We start from the raw sequence: 22,043 nt of genomic DNA on the forward strand, positions 1-22,043 counted from the left end.
TGGACAGTAATGTAGGCAGAATTTCTTTTCTGGCTGCCAGTCCAAAGTAACCTCATAGAGGCTTATATTAATTACAAATGCTCAGCCAGTAGCTCAGGTTTGTTAATAGCTAACTCTTACATTTTAAATTAAGCTATATTTCTTATCTATGCTTTGCCACATGGCTTGGTACCTTTTCTCAGTATAGCCTGCCCATCTTGCTTCTCTCTGTGTCTGCTTGCAGCTGCCCCAATTCTGCCCTTCTTCCTCCCAGGATTCTCAGTTTGGCTTTCTAGTCTAACCTTAACATGTTCAGCTATTGGCTAGTCAACTTCTTCATTAAACCAATCACAATGACATATATTCACATAGTGCAAAGGAATATTCCACAGCATTTCCCCTTTATGTCTAAATAAAAAGGAAAGTTTTAATTTATAGTAAAATTGCATATCAAAAAAAACAGATGTCAAGTAAGAATTACAGTTACAATATCTACTTCATTTGTATTTAGCACATAAAAGAAATATTCTATTATCTATTTTATCTTTGTGACTCTCAAGTTTTATAACTAATTTGTTTTTTATTATATAAGGAAAACTTTGACTATCACTCTCAAGTCTTCAGCTCTTTCAATGACCCCAGAAGGGTGAAATGTTACCTAACAACAGGGACATCTGATTGCTTGCATAGTCCCCCAAAGCTATTCTGTAATATTGGGGTATCCATCTTTGGCCTACAGGTGTAGTATATCTGACAGACTTTTTCGAGAAGCAGGGAATTTTGAAGGTCTGTCCTACCTTGTCTTGGCCAAGCCTGGAAGTCCCTTTCTTTTTCCTCCTATTGTTCCAGTATGTACAGGCTACTGTCAGCAGTTGAGTCAAGGGCACTATGTCCAAATGTCTAGTTTATGCCATAAGAAAGGCAAACTCCTTGTGGAGTTTCTTTGATGCCCATGATCTTCTCTGAAGTAAATTGATGCTGCCAGGAGCAGACATATCTCACTGTCAAGAAAAGCCTTATGTTATTAGAACATTTTAAATGCCATATTCTGTAGAACTTTGAAGTATTTGAATTCCATCTACCCATCTAAATATATCTGTTTAACATTGAAAACATACTTAATATGACTACAAGTTTGATTATTATAGATGACTAATTCTAAGTTCTATTTAATTATGCATTTCATTTTAAAGGAGTTGCATAAGTACAATACCCCAAACAAGAGTAGAAACATGCACATACGGCAGCAAAATAACTTTAATTTTTTATCAATTAACCAAAATCCACACCAATGTAAAATATTGAGATTAATTGTTCTATTTTTGGATTAAAGTAGATTCAATAAGCTACTCCTTTATCCTATCATTTCTATATTATGCCCCCTTTTTTTCTTTTAGAAAGATATATTTGAATTTAACTCCTTTGTTAAGCTTTTTTTTTACTATGACCAATAACAATTTATAACCACCCCAACTTAAATGATAACAAAACATCCATAACTGATATTTTGAAAATGTGGGCATTGTTTTTTTTTTTTTTTTTTTTTTTTTTTTTTTTTTTTTTTTTTTTTTTTTTTTTTTAGACTGCTTCCTTTTGTTTGGAGGTACTGATAATCATTGGGGGAACTTTGAGAAAATCAAAGTATTTGTTAGGTCTTGGCTAGAATGATTTGTGAGGCTGGACCATCTCAGCTAGCAGCCTTGAAACTCATCTGAATACTGGATCATCTGGGTCTTCCATTTTTATTGGTGTCTGGTCCCCTTGTTCTGAAAATACATAAGCTTATAGAGGTAATATACATATCTTTATTAATACAAGTATAGATTGCTTGTTGTACACAAGTCAGCCAGGGATGATTTTTTGTTTTATGCTTGAGCAGGTAAAATACACATCATACATCTAGTAATTCTTCTAGGTTTATTTCTTTATGTTTATAGCCAGGATTTTCAGGGGTCTTCCTTGATCAAACCTGATTAACTTTAACCTTGAATGAATCCACATCCTATTATTTCCTGTAGAAATAGAAACATAACCTCTTCCTCAAAGTAACATATCTTTTGACCTCCATTTTGAAGTCAATACATTTTTAAAATATATAGGTTGGTTTAATTTAGCACCCTTTATAATCCAAGGTGTCCTAGCTATCATTTATTCATCAGCAATAAAAAAATTCAAAGACAATATAATAACACTCAGAATCCAGACTTTCTGTGTATTTTCCATCTTTACATGGTTTATTTCATTATTCTATTCCTTTTTTTAAGGATTTTATTATTATTTTTAAAATATTGTTTAATTTATGACTGTCTTTATCTTTTCTCTTTTTTCTCCCAAGCCTACCTACAGTTTTAAGTACACTGTAACCCATTTAGAGGTTTTGTTTTGTTTTTGTTTTTGATTTTTGTCTGAATCTGTTTTGACTGCATATGTGCAGTCTTTTTCTGACTGCATGAACCTTTAAAATGCTAAGGGGCATGGCTAGGACCTCTACCTCTGTTTTGGTAGCTAGCTCCACCCTGCTTGGTTCTTGGAGAGACTAGCTTCCTGGTGGAGGTATCAGTTAGTGAGCCACGTTTTGTGTCCCAATTCTGGGGAGTTTTGGGGCCCATGCTGCCACTGAGTAGTGAGCCACCTGCTGCTCATAAACCCATTTAAGTGTTTGGTAGCAGGGCCTCTTAAAAGAGTCATGCCCATTTTTCTCTGATACTACCGAACTACGATGCCATGTTTTAAATGAGCCATGTCTCTGCTTACCACTATCAAGCAGTGTTTATTTGAGAAAATGAGGTTACCAAGAAGCTGTGTTTGACTCCATTTTTGAATGTTTAGAATCATTTTTAAAGCTTTGTTATGTCTTATGTAGAAATTTTAGCCCCACATTAGAATGTCATTTGTAGGTGGACTTTTCTTGCCCAGTTGCCAGTCCTAAGTAACTACACAGAGGATTATATTAATTATAAATGTTCAGTCAATAGCTCAGGCTTGTTACTAGCTAACTCTTACATAGTAAATTAACCTATCCTTCTTATCTGTGCTTTGCCACATGGCTTGGTACCTTTTCTCTGTGTGCCATGCCCATCTTGCTTCTCTCTGCATCTGCTTATGATTCCCCTGACTCTACCATTCTTCCACCGGGCATTTTCAGTTTGTCTTTCCAGCCTAACTCTACCCTGTTCAGCTATTGGCCAGTCAGATTCTTTATTAAACCAATCACAGTGACATATATTCACATAGTGTTAAGGAATATTCCATAGCACATTGGGTTGATTCCATTTCCTGGTGCCCATTTATGTAACTGTTGAACTCATTACTAAACCATGAGCTCCAACAGATATAGACTACATCTGATTTTCCTCATTTCCAAGAAGAGGGTTTGGTCATAAATAACATAAAACATGCTCCATCAATGTATGGTAAGTTTCAATATATAGTTAAATGCATATATGGATAGTATTTCCAGTTTACTAAAAGAGACAAGATGAACTTTGAACACTTAATTAATCTCATCTTTAAGCAGCTCTTACCTTCAACTTATATTTCTGCTCTTCTACCTTTCTCCATGAATCTTTCCAGCTTGCCTCCAAAAACTAACTTTTAGAAATAGACCAAAATTTAAAGAAGACTCTGGATATGCTCAGGAAAGGGAAGGACAATTTGTAGTACTTTAATTTTTACCTCTTTTACCTGTGTCAATTTACTTTGCTGAGTTTATAACTTTAAATACAATATTAAAAGTTTCAGACCACTGGCAGGTTCTCAGAAAATTAGAACTCAATGTACCTCAAGACCCAGATATACAACTCCTAGGCATATATCCCAAGGATGCTACATCTTACCACAAGGGCACCTATAGCCAGAAGTTTCTCCAGTCTCACCCAGCCCCACAATCCCACCGAGTCCTGTGGTCCCACAGCTGCTTATAAAATAATTGCCCAGAGATCTATATCAATTATAAACTATATGGCCAATGGCTTAAGTTTCTTGCCAGCTAGTTCTATCATCTTAAATAAGCTCATTTCTATTAATCTATGTTTTTCCACATGGCTGTGGTATTACCAGTCTGCAGGCATGTTGCTCCTTGGATGGCAGGCTGGCATCTCTCCTGCCTCTACCTTTCTTTTTCATGTCTTTCTCTAGGATTTCTCACCTAGCTATACCCTGACTTGCCATAGGACATAGCAGCTTCTTTAGTAACCAATCATAGCAACACATATTCACAACATATAGGAAGATGATCACACAGCAGGTACCTGTTAAACTCTGTTCATAACAGCTTTATTCATAATAAACAGAAACTGGAAGCAACCTAGACATCCCTCAACCAAAGAATGCATAAAGAAAATGTGATACATTTACACAGTGGAGTATTATTCAGCTGTTAAAAAAATAACATAATGAAATTTGTAGGCAAATGGATGGGACTAGAAAAAAAATAATCCCGAGTGAGTTAACCCACATCCAGAAAGACAAGCATGGTGTGTATTCACTTAAGTGAATATTAGCTTTAAAGTAAAGGATAACCATGCTACAAGCCACAGGCCCATAGAGGCTAAGTAACAAGTTCAATGTGGGGGAAATGTGTGGATCTCTTGGGAAGGGAGAATAGAATAGATTTTGAGCATCTACTGGTGGTAGGTGGGAATGGGAACAGGAGGCTGTTGGGATTGAGGGAGAGAATACTGGGAGAGAAGACTGGAATTGGTGGGCATTTTGGGAATGAGGTAGAAAACTAATGCAATGGAAACCCACAGAAATCCACAAGGGTGACCCTAGTGAAGACTCCTAATAATGGGGGATACAGTACCTGAACCACAAATTTTATGTAACCAGACCTATGTCTAGCATAATCCTCATCAGAGAGGCTTCATCCAGGAATTGATGGGAGCAGATGCAGAGACCCACAGCAAATCATTAAGCAGAGCTATAGGTATCATATAGAAGAGAGCAAGGAAAGATCGTAGGAGCCAGAGAGGTCAAGATACCACAAGAAAATTGCCCACAGAATCAACTAACCCAGGCCCATGGACTGAATTGACAATCAGGGATCTTGCATGAGTTTGACCTATGTACTCCCCATGTATGTTATGGTGGTGTAGCTTGAGGTTTCTGTGGTACTTCTAGAGTTGGAGTGAAGACTTTCTGGTTCTTCTGCCTGCTTTTGGAACATGTTTCCTGCTGCTGAGTGGCCTCAACAAGAGGGAATGTACCCAATGGCTTTGGGTAGGATAGCCATTTTTTACTATATTAATCTTACTGATCCATGTTCATGTGAGATCTTTCCATCTCTCTAGTTCTTAAGAGAGAGTGGTACCTGTATGTTTCTGATGGGAAGTTCTTCTGGGACACTGGTAAGTGTGGCCACTGGGGGTTCCATGTAAAATGTGTTTCTAAAAATAGGGATGGGCTAGGAGGGAATACTTACAAAGTCCACATGAGTGTGGGAAGTATGGTGTTCCAAAAGGATTGGCTTAGTCCTGGGAATGGGGCATAAAGTGAGGAGAGGCCACATAGTCTGACACAGAGCTGCAGATAAGACTTGAGGATTAGTATGAAGGAGAGGAGGGAGGGTGAAGATCTGAAGTTTGTCTACCTACTTTGCTGGCCTACTTTCTTCTTTTCCAGCTTGATTGGCAGATTCCCTGAGAAAATTTGCTGAAGTTAAAAGCTGGGATAAAACAATGAGTGGGGTGGATGTTTGGAAGAGACTATTTTCATGATTTCATACAGATGGGGAAAGAGTGATGGAAGTGTACATATTAGGTGGCCTGCTAATAACCACAGAGATGTGGGTGAGATTGGGGAACTACATCTTGAGGAGAGGAGGGAGTAGTAAACATCTGCAGTTAGGCCACTTGCTTCTACTGCTAGAGTGGAACTCCCGGGGATTTTCTTCTGGAGGTGAGGGCTGGGATAGATCAAGGAATGGAAGATAAGATCTGTGTGGTCCACTGAAGATGGGCATTGAGATATGGGGGAGAGGGGCTATGGCAATTAGTCTGCCAAAAATCTGGAGATAAGATTAGTGGGTTAGATTTAGAGGAAGGAAAGGAGAGTGAAGATCTATAGTCAGCCTACCTACTTCCCTGGTCAGAGCCACAAAACATTTTTTCAATATTTGCATTTCAAATTACATTACATTAAAGGATGCATTCATAAAATAAGACCAACTATTAAATTGTTCAGTAGAACCATTATGAAAATGGAGGGGAAGAGAAGAGTAAAAGAAATGGTTACATAAAACTTGAATCTTGTGTGTCTGGTCATAAATTGTCAGTTTGTACTAACATTTTATAATACATTTATACATTTCTCAAACAAAACAAAAAGTTCTAAGATCAGAATTAGAGCGACTGCATAATTGCCGGCAAATGTAATCACCAAGCTATTAAATAACATTCCATAATCCAGCTTATTTAAGAATTCACAAATACATAGAACACTGAAGTCTTCAGATCCCTCCCATGAGACTAGCAGTTGTCTTTTTTAGTGATTTTATTGATTCAATAACTACTCTTTTATCCTATCATTTCTATATCCCCCCTTTTTCTTTTCAGAACAAGATTCCTGAATCTGTTTTAATATGTTCAGCTTTTCCCCTGACCATGACCAATAAGAATTTGTAACCAACCTCCCTAAATGATGACAAACATCCATAACCCACCAAATGACAAAAAAACCACCCATCCCATTTCTTGGAAATGTGGGTATTATATTCTTAAAATTACTCCTTCTTGTCTGGGGGTGATAGCATCTTTAGGGGACCCTAAGAAAAATGAGATAGTGGCCAACTTCTGGGGAAACTAGCTGTAACAATTATTGTATGGTCTTTGTGTAATGGGAAGTACAGAGCTCATCTGAAATCTTGTCTAGAGTAATCTCTGAGGTTGGACTATCTCAACTAGCAGCTTTGAAGTTGTTTTGGATATGGAATGTTGAGGAAACTGTAACAGAGGAATTCTGAGAGGCTGGATCACCTGGGCTAGTTTTCATTGGTGTCTGATCCTTTTTTTTTTCTGAAAAACACACATACTTTAAAAGGTAATATATATATATATATATATATATATATATATATATATATATATATATCTGTGATAACACAAGAATGGAATGTACAGTGTACAAGTCAGCTAAAGATTTTTTGTTGTATGTTTGTCAGGTAAAAGGTATTTGTCAACTTTATGAGTCTGTTTGGACTGCATGCCCAAACCTCTATCCATGCCACATGAAAGAATAGTGTGTAATAATAAATCATGAAGACTCTGTAGCCAACAAGATTCATCATGTTTCACCAGTCTCGGAGCTGTTCCCATGTAGAGGGATCATCATACACGTCATCTGTACTGTAGTCATTTTTTGTTTCTTTTTTCTTGTCTGTAGTCAAGATTTTCAGGATGTCTTCACCAATCAAATCTGATTTTCATTAATTCTGAAGAGAATCATACATTTTTATTTACTGTGGAAACAAAGACATAACCTCTCCACCAACACAATACATTTTTTACTTCCATTTTGAAGTTAAGACACTTTTAAAATATATAGGTTGTTTTAATTTAGCAATTACCGCAATACAATGTCTCCCAGCAACTATTGTTTTTGTACATTAGCATTTAAAAGATTCAGAGTCAAGAAAGCACCACACAGGATCCAGACACCCTGTGTATTTATTTTCCATCTTTACTTGACTTATATTTTTACATTATTTTAAAGACTTTATTTTATTATTTTTAAGTTATTTTTTCTATGACTGTATCCATTTCTTTTTGTTTTTCTTCAGCATCTAAGCTCATTTTTAAACATACTATACCTTTTTAGAGATTTTCTGTGTCTGGGCCTGGCTTTACTTAACACTTGCCACTGCAAGTTCTCTGACCATATGAGACAAATCTTAATTCTCCATATCAGCCACCATGTGGCCCAGCTTAGCGCATGGTTTTGGCACATGGTGCTGGTAACTGGTTCCAGCCTGCAGGCAGTGTCTGGTAGCTGAGCCTCTGTATGTTGAGCACTGGCCTGCCTGAAGGACCAGGAAGCCATATCTAGCTCCTTGTCCAGAACATTTCTTAGCTTTCTCGGGCCCTATGATTGGATATTTGAGCCTCTACTTTGGATGTCATATGTAATGATATTTTTTTTTTTTCTGTCCTGCCAGCCAGTTCACAAATAATGACATAGAGATTTCTTATTAATTGTGAAAGTGTGTCCTTTAACTTAGACTTGTTCCACTAGCTCTTATAACTTAAATTAACCTGCTGTTATTAATCTACATTTTGTCCTACGGCCTACTACCTTTCTTTCTTTCTGTATGTTCAATGTCCTCCATGTCTCATTGGAGTCTCCTGCATGCCTAGATTCCTCCTCTTCTTCCTTTCTTTTCCTGGAAATCTTGCCTATACCTAGCTATTCGCTGTTCAGTTTTTTATTATACAAATTCCAGCAATAAATCTTCACACAGTATACAAATGTCCCATAGCAGATGATGTTCCTACACAGAGCACTGTTCTCAGGCCATTTGTCTGGTAAACTTGTTATAGTGGAAATATTTTTTTTTGTTTTGCTTCTTTCTGTCCATTTGATCCATTAAATTAATTTGGTTTTCATATATACACATATATACACAAACATATATGTGTGTGTGTGTGTGTGTGTGTGTGCTGTAATTACATAATTTCCCCCCTCACTTTCCTTCTTCCCTCTCATCATTTCCCACTTCCTTTCCAATTCATGAGCTCTTTAATTTTTTTATTACAATATATGTATAAATACATACATACAAACTGCTGAGTTTGTGTTTCCTCTATGTATATGTTTTTAGAGCTGACTAATTGTTATTGGATAGCTAATTAGGCTCATCCCTAAAGAAGACTGATTCCCCTCTCACAGCAGTCATTGATTGCCTGTAGTTCTTCATATAGCAGTGGATTCCCAGGAGATTTTCCCCTTAATATATTGTCATTGTTCTGGTCTTTTTAGGCATGACTTTTTGTTTTTGTTTTTTGGTTTTGTTGTAGTTTTTTGTGTTGTTTTGTTTTGTTTTGAGAGCCCATGGATGTAACTTCCCTGTCATATCAAAGCAAACTTCTTGGCTCTCACAATCTTTCCAGCTCCTCTTCTTCAATGTTCCCTGATCCTTGAGGGTAAAAGTGGTATTCTAGATGTAGACTTGTTTTAATAGTAGGACAATGATGAAGACTTTGTCTGAAAACTTTACTTCTAAGATTTGGGGAAACCTGCAGAGACAAGCAAACCAGACTAATGGGAAATCATGAAAGTTGGATCAATGACTGTGGAGCCTACATGGGACAGGACTAGGCTCTCTGCATGGTCAGACAATTGTGTAGCTTGATCTGCTTGGGGGCCCCCTGGTGGTAGGATCAGAATCCATCCCTGGTGCATGAGCAGGCTTCGTGGAGCCCACTACCTATGATGAGACACCTCGTGCAGCCTTGAGGCAGGGGGGAAGGGCTTGGACTTACCTCTACTGTATGTGTCTCCCCATGGGAAGCCTTGCCTTCTTGTGGGAGAGGGAGTGAAGAGTGGGAGGGGAGTGGGGGATGGCTTGGGAGGGGGAGGCTGGTAGGGTGGAAAGAGGGAAGAGGGAAGAGGGGGATCTTTGATTGGTGTGCAAAATGAATGAAAAAATTCTTAATTAAAAGTGTACTAACTAGCCGGGCGATGGTGGCGCACGCCTTTAATCCCAGCACTCGGGAGGCAGAGCCAGGTGGATCTCTGTGAGTTCGAGGCCAGCCTGGACTACCAAGTGAGTCCCAGGAAAGGCGCAAAGCTACACAGAGAAACCCTGTCTCGAAAAACCAAAAAAAAAAAAAGTGTACTAACTAATCCTAGAAAAAAAGATTTATTTCTCATACACACATCACCCACTAATTTTCATTAATAATACATATTATATCTATTTAAACATGTAGTAATGTATGTACACTGTGGCTTTCTTTAACATTGTACTCCAGAATACTTGTATTCAGAACACCCAGAATGTTTGGTTTATTTATTTATTTATTTATTTATTTATTTATTTATTTATTTATTTATTTATTTATTTATTTATTGGTTTTTTGAGACAGGGTTTCTCTGCATAGCTTTGCGCCTTTCCTGGAGCTCACTTGGTAGCCCAGGCTGGCCTCAAACTCACAGAGATCCGCCTGGCTCTGCCTCCCGAGTGCTGCGATTAAAGGCGTGCGCCACCACCGCCCAGCAAGAATGTTTGGTTTATTAAGGAATTCAGTATTGCATAAGTTAGTAAGTAGGAGAAAACAATGCTGAGAAGTACAAGAGATGAATTCCAATCTTTCCAGTTCAATTAGGGTACAAACGGTTTTGGGGAATGGCTAACTTTGATATAAATTTTTCATTGGCAAAACAATCATGGCCACTCTATGGAGTAAGCTTGCTTGTTTTATAATTAAATAAAACAATAGCAATAAAATGCCTAGTAAGTTGCCAAACATACAATATAAATGTCTAATTCTTATATATTACTTTTTGCTATGTGTTTGATATACCTATTAATGATAATATTTTGAAATGATTATTTAAAATACAATTACATCTACTTAAATAGTTTGCTAGTCATGATAGCATAATAAATAAAATTTCCAACATCTTTATGTATGTTGTGTATGTGTGTCTATCTGTCTGTCCATTTCTCTGTGTACATACACATTTACACAGGTGTTTATGTTTGTACATATGCTTTAGAGGGAAGAGAGAAGACATTTAGGCAGGGATAGGGTATGGTTAGATAATGTGAGAATGTATTTAAGTAAAAAAGAACAGTGTCTCAAGGTAATATGAAAGGTTAAGGACTCAAGACAAATATTCATGAGACTGGCAGATAAGAGACACAGTGTCACTGTTGTTTACAGGACACTGTGTCTGATGTCTAAAGCTCTAGAATCCTGTTCTACTAAGAGAAACTACTCTGTTAGCAGCAATATATATGAGTATCATAAAGAAATTAAAGAAAAAAGGGTAAATTATTTTTAAGCTACCTAATTTTTGTCATCACTTCCAGTCCATAAAACTTCACATATTTTTATCAAATTAAATGAACTGTGCATACCTATATCTTTTAATTTTAGCATTTTTTTTAAAACAAAGTAAGTGTGGAAACACTAGGGGTACATGCTGAAGGGATTGTTAAATAAATTACCTATTCCATAAGAATATGGCACATGTTTAACAGGACATGTTCATTTCATGGAGAATTCTCATTGAGATGTATGGGTTGTTTTGGATCTTAAATTAGTATTAAGGTAGAGATAATCTTCTGCTGAAATCCTGGATTAGTGGTCTCTTGGTAGGAATATTAATTTTTCTACATACATAATATGAATAGAGACAGCTTATATTTTTATCCTTGGAATGATTTTATATATATATATATATATATATATAATTTATTTATTTTTATTTTATAATTTAATTTAATTTTACATATCAGCCACGGATTCCCTTGTCCTCCACCTCCCGCTCCCACCACCACCACCCCCCCCCCCCCCTGCCTTCCCTGCAGCCCACCCCCCATTCCCATCTCCTCCAGGGCAAGACTCCCCTGGGGATTGAGTTCAACCTGGTAGATTCAGTTCAGGCAGGTCCAGTCCCCTCTTCCCAGGCTGAGCTAAGTGTCACATCTGGTTATTGTCTACTATGGTGCCCACTTCAGTGTACTCTACAAACTACACTTTTAGGGCTTGGGTTGTTTTGTGGCTGCTATTTTTATGTGTTTGTTTTTATTTGATACAGGGTTTCACTATGAAGCCCTGGATGACCTGGAATTCCATATCTATACTATGCCTGCCTTGACTCACAGACCTCCATCTGTGTCTGCCTTGTGTGCTGGGATTAAAGATATGTTGCCATTCCTGGTACAGTAAACTACTCAAAGAACCTAAAAATGAAAATGGAATAATCTTGAGGCAAAGCCTAATCAAACTACCAAACTTTCAATCTAAAGGGCTGTTCTACCTTGTCTTGGAAAAGTTCAGCAGTCCTTTCTTTTGTGTTCTGCTTGTCTCATTTGTACAGCACACTGTCAGTAGTCAAGGAAAGAACATTTTCTTGCCCAGTTAAAAAAAGTAAACTCGATATGGAGTTTCTTTGATGCCCATCATCTTCTCTAAAGTAGATTGATGCTGCCAGGAACAGATATGTCTCATTGTTATAAAAAGAACCTTATATTAAAACATCTTAAATGCAATGTTCTGCAGATCTCTGAAGTGTTTGAAGATGACTCATATATCTAAAATATATCTCTGTTAGACATTGAAAACATACCTAACATGACTACAATTTTGATTGTAATGACTAACTACTAACTTTCATTAATTTATTCTTAGTTTGTAATAATAATGTTCAAGGACTAGAAATTTTCATTGTCTTGTTAATACTTTGAACAAGAGTAGAAATGTATGTAGAATATGTTTTAACAAAATCTCAAATTTGTATCAATATATAAAATTGTATACAATATATAAAAATCCAATCCAATGTAAAATATTTAAATCTAGTAGTTGCTTTTCAAAATAGATTTAATAATCTACCCTTATCCTATCATATCTATATCCTGCCTTTTTTCCAGAGTAGATTAAATAATCTACTCTTTTATCCTATATATCTATGTCTCTTTTTTCTTTTTCTTTTTTTTCAAATAATAACCCTGAATCTAATCTCCTTTTTTCAGCTTTTTGCTTGACCATTACCAGTCAAAACTTGTAATCAACCATCCTAAACACTGACAAATATCCATAACACGTTGAAAGACCAAAAACCACCCACCCCACCTCTTGGAATGTTGGCATCATGCTCCTAAGTTTACTTCCTGCTCTCTAAGGGGGAATGGCACCTTTAGGAGATCCTGAAAAGAAAAATGTGGGTTAATTGCCAAGTCCTCGGAGAGGTATCTGTATCATTTGTTTGTCCAGTCTTTGTGTAATAAGAATGTTCAGGGCTTGTCTCAAGTCCTGGCTACACTAGTCTGTAAGGATGGATTATCTCAGCTAGCTATCTGGAGATTGTCCTAAGCAGTTTGTAATCCAAAGATGATCTTTACGTGGTGATTGTCAGCTTAGTGGTATTATCATAGTCAATGTGAAATCATCATTGTGGGTCCCCATCATCTTTTTAGAGACTTCAGAGATCACATTAGGTCAGATTATTCCTTTTATTGGTAAATTTTTCTGGGTAGTTCTCCCTCCCCCTTTTTTGGGATGTTTTTTGTCCCAAAGGTCTTTAAACTCCTCAAGATGATTGTTTTTATTTTCCTGGAAAAACAATCACAAAACCCTTCCCCAACCATAACTTTGGGGAGTTTACTTTTTTGTAAATTATATCTTACCAAATGAAAGGCACTGGTTAATCTTAATCACTGCTTATAATCAAGAGAGCTTTCTTGTTCAAATCTAATCTTATAGTTGTTCTGGGGAGGAGTTTCTCCCATGGTGACAGGAACCAACTGAACTAAATTTGATATGGAGGCCTCTGAGGGCTCTCCCCTAAAGCATTTCCCAATAATAAAGTGTTACCTTGTCTGTCCCTTGTTGATCTACATTCATTAATCCAGTACCTTCCTTTGCCACACCTTCTGCATAATCCAGAAGGGAGAGGCATCCCGTTGGGATTATTTTTAGCAAAAACATTGGCTCTAGGGAATGCTCTGTTTACAATCCCTTTTTAGGTGACCTTGTTTACCACAATTGAGACATTTGACATTTTGATTTTTCTTCAAACCTCTGGAAATCACTTCTCCTGTCCAAGCATTATCATAGTTATATGTAGTGGGTAGCCATTCCAGCTTTGATCTGGAAGTTCCATTGAGGGTTCGTTAACTGTCACGCCTATAAGGTGGGGCCAAGAGAGGACCCTGAAGACCTGAGATCCAGATGTGCCAGCTCTCTTGGTTCCTGGACCCTGGACTCTGGAGGTAGACCGATCAGAGTTCTCCAGAGAACACCGCTGGACTGTACTATACCTGTTAGTCCCGTTGGGTGCTGGCAGGCTCTGTCTCAGGGAACAGTTGCAGTCTCAGAGGGTTGATGGGATTTGGGGGAGGTAGAGCTTGGGTTACAGGTTCTGATGGGGGATGGTGGTAGTTTGTCCTGTGTACAGGAGATCAGCTGCCAACTGGCCTGAACCTGGAACTGCAGTGGGTGGTGGTGTAGGGGCACAGGGCTGTGTCCCTGGGCCCAAAGCCTAGGGGCTGGGGTGTTCAGGTATGAGGATAAAGACTCACCTCTTAGTCCAGCCAGGTGCTAGCAGGCTCTGTCTCAGGGAACAGTTGCAGTTTTGGAGAGGTTATCTATTGGTGTAAATACTGAAAGATCAGTGAGATGAAGGAACAAGCCACAGCCACCTCTTACCTCACCAACTTCTTAGCCAAAAAAAAAAAAAAAACTGAGCAAAGGCATAAGATCCCAAGTGCTGGGATTAAAGGTGTATGTCACCACTGCCTGGACTCTATGGCTGACTAGTTACTAGATTTGTCCTCTGATCTTCAGGCAAGCTTTATTTGTTGGAGCATACACAAAATATTACCACAATAAGACATCTTGCTGGAGTCAGTTTTCTCTCTCTACTGTGTTGGTCTGCAAGATGAAACATGAAACTTGGTTGTGAGACTTGGTGTCACGTGCCCTTACCTAATGAACCACCTTTTTGACCCAACATTTCTTCTTTCTTAAAGCTGCATCATCCACAGTCTTCCTTATCATCTGATTATTATAATAAATATGATTATTTTGCATTTCTTAGGTTCAAAGAATAGCTTCTATTAAACATTTATGGAAACTGAATTAAGAGGAGTAACTTTGTGCCCAGGAAGAACCCATAGAGCAGGGAGCCTGTTCAGAGTTCAGTCTGATCAACTCAGCTGCGATCTGAGCCCAGATTCAGCGCCTAAAATCAGGCAATCCCAATACCTACTCCATCTGTTAGCTGCTGGACCTTGAGGAGTAACTGGTGCTGCTGAACCAGATCTGGGAGCACATCATTGCCACCAAAGATGAAAACCTGAAGCATGCTATGTCAAGACATTCTCAGAGGTATTTGTAATGCTTCTGAGACCAGAGACCTTGAGCCAAACCAATGACTTATGGAAATGTGTGCTTCCATGTAGAGCTGTATGGGCAAAAAATATACTGCGCAACACACTGCTGTTTACAATGTCTCTACAACAAATGAATAAGCCATGAAGAGGTAGAAAAGATGGAGTAACAGAGAAGTGCATATACTGTGGAAAGAGGCTGGAACATGTCTATATTTTTCTGAGGCCTGTGATGCTGCTTGAGAACATGTTGAGGTACATGGCCTATATCATTGTCTGAAGCCATATTGATGTCTGTGGGCTGTGCTGCCTCCAGAGCTATGTCTGGGGTCACGGTCCTGATGTATGTAGCCTGTGTGGTCCACATTACTATTGAAGACCATGTGGGTGTCTGTGAGCTGTGCTGCTGCATGAGACCATGTTGATACTCATGGGCCATGATGCCACCAGAAGCCATGCAGATGTGAGTAGCCTGTGCTGCCACCCGAGGCCATGTTGATGCCTGTGCTCCATGCTACCACTAGGGGCCATATCTATGTCCTTGGTTCCACAGCAGCCAGGTCCGAGTTGGTGTCTATGTCCTATGTTACCACTGGGTGTCATATGATGTCCTTGGTCTGTGCTGCTGCCTAAAATCATGTTGGTGTCCATGGCCAGTGTTGCCCAGAGGCAATGTTGATGTCCATGGCCTGTACCTTATGGGGCTATGAAGGTGTCTGTGGCCCAAACTGTGGAAGAGAGCATGTTGCTGTCTGCAGTCTGTGCTGTCTCAGAGGTCCATGTCAGGACCCATGGTCCTGCTGCAACTGGAGACCATGTTGTCAGCAGGCCAAACTGCCACCAGACACCATGCAGACAAGTGCTGATACTTGAGGCCAGGTAGATGTCTGTGTTCTTTGCTATTGCCAGATACCATGTGGCAATCCATGATCTAAACTCCTGCTGAGTATAAAAGAGAAGGGAAACTTCCTCTGCACTGGTATTGATGACTGCAGACTTGAGAAAGAGAGACATAGAAAGTTTCTGTGACAACCCTCCCTCTCACCAAAAAAAGTAGCTACTTAGACAGGAAGCTATTGAAGTGAAATCTTAAAATTTATGATTAGGACACTGAAGTATAACTCTCCACAATAGAAGGCTACTAGCAGTGGTGGGATGGGGAAGGATTCACCTTTCTTTAAGGGGCTAGCCACTGGGAGTTTGACAATGTTCCAGTGACTGTATGGACAACACAAATTTAAAAATATTTTTAATTTTTTTTTCTGCCAGGGTGGCTACAAGGGAGGAGAGCGGAGAGAGGACCTGAGAGGACTGGGAAGTAATGGTGAGGGGGTACACTGTGTGAAATTTCCAAATAATTAAAAAATATTATGTTTAATATAAAGAAGAGCTTTAATTGAAATACCAAACAGAAATGTTAAAAAATAAATCAGGGTGGAGTAAGCATGTAAATTACCATCAATTATAAATATTTACACCAACAATGGTATAACACAGTAAATAGGCTTGAAAAGGGAGACAACTGTATTTTTATATTACAATTTTTAAAATATGCCCTAGATTGGGATAAAACAGACAAAGCATATCTCCCTGTTATCGACAGTGTAAATAGTGTTCACAGTATCTAGGTACAATACTCAAGTAAAGAATGAATATAGAAAGCCTTATAAATCAGTAAGGACACACAATATTTATCAAAAATGTATAAACATTTAAAGTACAGCAATCTGTGCAGATATGTCAATTTTAATTATGCTTAGAAATATCCATGAATCTTAAAGTGTGCATTAAGTATAGATTGCCAAGTTCAGTCATTGCTTTTTGGGTGCAGTATATTTTCCTTTAGTATTTTATGTGCCTTAAGTATATTTTCATTACAATTAATTGCAAGTTAGAAACTCCACGAAGCACATTTCAGCAAATATTGCAAAAATGCAGGTCACAAAACTTTATTTTCAGATATTACTTTAGATATTAAGATAGAAAGTCTCTCAAGGTGAAATTTACTTTGTAGAGTGATCTTAACGCTCATTTTTGAGACACAAGCACCATTAACTGTCAGATGAACTCCATATTACAGGAAATGTGAATTGATCCTGACCTGTAATGTTTCTCTTGATCTTCTTAACTAAAGAAAGTTTGAAGAAACTTAGAGAAGAGTTTTTAAAAAATAAGATGAATAAACGAGTCAAACCCTGTGCAGGTGGAAGAGAGGCTCACAGAGCACATCCTGTCTGAGCAGATTTTTGAAATTGATGGCTACTAATAGGGGGTCAGGTTTCTTCAGGAATGTTCTGAGAGGCTCTGTGTTACTGTAATGTGTATGAAATTCTAATTAATCTGACACAAAGAGATATTTGGTTTTTTTCTAATAAATTTCAGTAGCAACACTGATGTAGTATTGATGAACTTAAAACATTCAATATACTTTTATAAAATCATCCTGCTTGGTGATTTTCACTGTGATGGAGACAGTACTGTCACCATTCTTATAGACAGGGACACTGTCAGTATTTTAGGTGATTTTGTTCCAAAACTTAGTGATTAGACTATGAGATGACCAGAGCTCAGATGCAGCCCCATCGAAGCTCACTTAGAATACTAAAGTGAAAGCAGCATGAGTCTCTGAATAGTAAGTGTAGAGGTTTAAATCTCACTCCTAAAATATATGGAAATTGGATAGAATATTTATAATTTCTCTGAGACTTTCTTGCTTAATTTTCATTAGCACTAAAGTGATACTCTTGAAAGTGTCTAGGACAATACTTAGCACATTAAATATTCTCTGTTTCTTCGCACCCATCCTTCACCTTGCCTCTCAAACACCATCTCACTAACCAATGTTGAATAGATAATCTCATTCTTAATGCACTGTCATCTCTCCTGTCCTCCAAATCAAGATTCTTAGAGACAGAGCTTCAGCCTTTCACATCCACTCAGGAGCAAGTGTGGAAATTATTTTCCTAATTATGTCTTGGGCTCCTCTGATCATTCCCTTAGTCTTGACTTCTGTGTGTGTGTGTGTGTGTGTGTGTGTGTGTGTGTGTGTGTGTGTGTCCTCGCATGTGTACATTCTTCACTTTCCAATAAGTCTTCTAAGGCAAACATTTGCTTGTAGTTACCACAAATACTGAAGGTCTACTTGGTCTCTGTCCTTTCTCTTAGCTTTTTCCAAAACCTCGTTTTCATACTGCTTTTCATAGGAATTTTGATTCCTGATTAGTAAATTGTTATCCATGTGGCCTGGTTCACACCTGTCATATTTTTCTATGTTAATAAGTAAGGCTTTGACAGCTATCTCCTTCAAATACTGCTCAATTAACCCCGCTCTTCCTCTGACCTCACAGAGCACCCATTAACACTTTACTCCATGTACTGAGTAATGAACAATTTGAGTCAATACTTACATTATCAAGTTCATACTACAAAACATAATCACTTAAAGAACAATGGGGATTATATTTAATATGAAATAAATTCAGGAGCATGGGGTCTTTGTCTTATCCTTTTTCTTTAAACACTTCTGATGCAGCTAACAAGCAGTTATAGGTGGCTGAACAGCAGGCCCATCAAGCTGCTTTCCTCTGAGACCCTCACAGGCAAAAGCTCTTCAGTGCATTAGCAGACTTCGGCTTTACTCAGTTTTATAGCTTCCTGTACTTTCTTTTGCTTGTCTAGTATGCTACCTCTTTTCTTTAGTATGTGGTAAAGCAATAGTGACTAGCCTTCAAAATATCTTCTATATATTAAACACACCCTCTCCCCTAAACAAGAAGCTTGTAGAATACTGTTAAGTCTGCAAATTTGGGAATTCCCGAAAACATCTTCATTACAAAGTAAACTCATTGTTGACCTCAAAGCTTAAATTTCATCTTGTCTAACATGTCTGAGTTTTATTCAACATTGGCAGGAGTTTGACATTAATGTCATAGGCCATAATCTTAACAAATTTCTAATTATACTTATGAATCTACATAGTTTAGTGAATCTAGGGGCCTACAGAAATACCTCATCAGTTAAGAGCATTAGCCACTTTTGCAGAAGACACTGTTTCAGTTCCTAGAACCAACAAGGTGGTTTACAACCCTCTGTAACTCTAATTCCAGTGACTCCAACACCGTCTTCTGGTCTGGGCCGGCATCAGGAACACAAGTGGTGCACTGGCATACATAAAGACCAACAGGACACACATAAATAAAATTGGAATGTAATAAAATTTTAATACAAATGTCAACATATGCTATTTATGAATAAAATAAAAAGCAATAACAACATAAAATATTCATAAAAATGTAATAACAATCCAAAGACTACTTACATACTAATTTATGTAATAGCATACATAAAGCATAACAATAAATTCAAACTATAAATATATGGTCATGATTTTCTTTTAAATATCAATTAAAAACATCACAAAATAAAATTTAGTGAAAAACTCTAAAACTATCAATCAAGAAATAAAGATTAAGCTAATTACAAACACAAAAATATTTTTGTCATTTAAACTCAAGTAAATAAAAGTTCAAATCACACAATTAAGTTTTGAAAACAAATTAGGTGGTTAGTATATTTATAAAAAGTTGTATATCTCTTTTAAAATAAATTGAATAAATATAAAATAATAAAAAGAAGCATAATTGAACCCAATCCTAGAAACACATAATCTATTGGTCTGAAGAAGAAATATCACTAGAATCATTTATTTAATGGACTGAAGATAAAATCACTCTGGGAACAAGATACCGGAACCAGAGGATAAAGGCATTTGAGAAATTCTGTTTAGTTACAAAGAGTATGAAACCTTTTAAAGTAAATAATAAACTATTCTATTTTACTATTGCATAATTCAGTTCAGACAAAACAAGAATTAAGCCGGGCGGTGGTGGCGTATGCCTTTAATCCCAGCACTTGGGAGGCAGAGGCAGGCGGATCTCTGTGAGTTCGAGGCCAGCCTGGTCTCCAAAGCGAGTTCCAGGAAAGGCACAAAGTTACACAGAGAAACGCTGTCTCAAAAAGCCAAACAAACAAACAAACAAAAAAAAAACAAAAAAAAAACCCAAGAATTAAGTAAATTCATCACATTTTAAAAATCACAAACTTTATTGTAACATTTCAAGTATAAAGATAAAAATTGAATTTCACCTTTAAGAAGTATTTCCAATGATCTATGAGTATAGCAGAATGTCATTAGGAATCAATTCATTGACTCTTTTTCTTTTTTGCCAGTCATGTTTGGTTCTATCCTAGGTCTCTGAGCTGTCCATCCTTTGAGTCCTGGCCCTCCAGTGAGCATCAGAGAGGAGCTCTCTCTCATAGTAGGGGTTTCAAGTTGAACCAGTCATTGGTCAGCCACTCCCATAATTTCTGTGCCGTCTTTACTCCAGCAGGGAGTAGGAAAAATGTAGGTCAGAGGTTATGTGTCTTGGCTGGGGTTGAATCCCTCCACTGGAAGTCTTGCCTGGTTAGAGGAAATGGCCAGTTCAGGCTCCATATTCCCCATTGCTAGGAGTCTTAGCCAGTGTCAACCTCATAGATTCCTGGGAGTTTCCCCTGTGCTAAATTTCTAGATCATCTGAGAGATGTCCCTGATTCCAGTTGTCTTTCCCAGTATTCTCCCTTTATCCTCCCCAAGCCTGATCCTTCCTGTTCCATGCCTACTCCCCCATCCAGACCTCTCCCCTATCCACCTGTGATAGCCTAGTTGTCATCAGAGAGTCTTCCCCCAGCAAGGGATGAAAGCAGATGCAGAGACCCACAGTCAAACATTAGGAAGACCACAGAGAATCCTTTAGATGAAGGGGAGAAGTTAGAAGCTAGAGGGGTCAAGGACACCACAAGAAAACTCACTGAGTCAACAAACCTGGGTTCATAGGGGCTCACAGAGACTGAACTGACAACCAGAGAACTTGTATGGGACTGACCTAGGCTTTCTGCACATGTTACAGTTGTGTAGCTTGGTCTTCTTATGGGATTCATACATAACCGAGGGAACAGGCGCTTTCTCTGACTCTGTTACCTGCTTTTGTGACCCTTTCCTCCTACTGCATTGTCTTGTCATTCTTTGACAGGAGAGAAGATGCCTAGTCTTACTGCAGTCTGATATGTCTTGCCTAGCTAATATGCATAGGGGGCTTTGACTTTTCTAAAGAGAATGGAAAAAGTGGATGGGGGATAGCCTGGGAAACTGTGATTGGGCTGGGAAAGGTTAATTAATTTTAAAAAGAAATATTTTCAATTGTTAATTTATATTTCACATTGTGGGCAGTTTGTACACATAAAATGTTTTTTAAGTACTGAATTAAATGTTCTATTATAGAGGATTTAAACTATTGCATTTTTATAGGCTAGGTTCACAAAACCCAGGTCATTTCAAGTAGTAACACCATACCATATTCTAACTAAGAAATATGAAATTAACCACAAATAGTACATAGGACAATAAAGAACAAAGAAATTTGATTCTGGGTTTCAACTGAGAGAAATCATGTCTAAATACTATAATAATATACATAAAAAGTTGAGAATAAGAAACCTACGTATATTGCATTATACTCATTTCTTTAAATTTTTATTGAAATATGTTGTCCCTTTTTAAAACTCATGAGTTTTCTATACCATTTCCATTGAAATATTTATGCAAACAGGAGCTCCACAGTTGTTGCTTAAATTAAATAACCTATTTTTGGTCATGTGACTATATACATGAATATTAATCAAGTAAGAAACTGTCAATTACAATGGGATCCCAAGCTTCTTACTTTTGCATAAACAGGTTCTAAGATAGAAAGGGCATGGTGTTACAATGTTGGCATTGGTGTTAACGTTGTCATCTCATGAGATGTATGTAATGTATATAGTAAGAAATATAAATGTCAGCAGAGTAGGCAACTGCAGTCATAAATGAATTGTACATGTGGAGACATCTAAGAAGCAATCTTCCAGTAGAAATCAGGCAATCTGGAGCATAGGTTTAGGCTACTAATTGTATTATCAATTAGAAGCA

Source organism: Peromyscus leucopus, chromosome 7 (genome assembly GCF_004664715.2).
Source record: "Peromyscus leucopus breed LL Stock chromosome 7, UCI_PerLeu_2.1, whole genome shotgun sequence".
In the NCBI taxonomy this organism is placed as follows: domain Eukaryota; kingdom Metazoa; phylum Chordata; class Mammalia; order Rodentia; family Cricetidae; genus Peromyscus; species Peromyscus leucopus.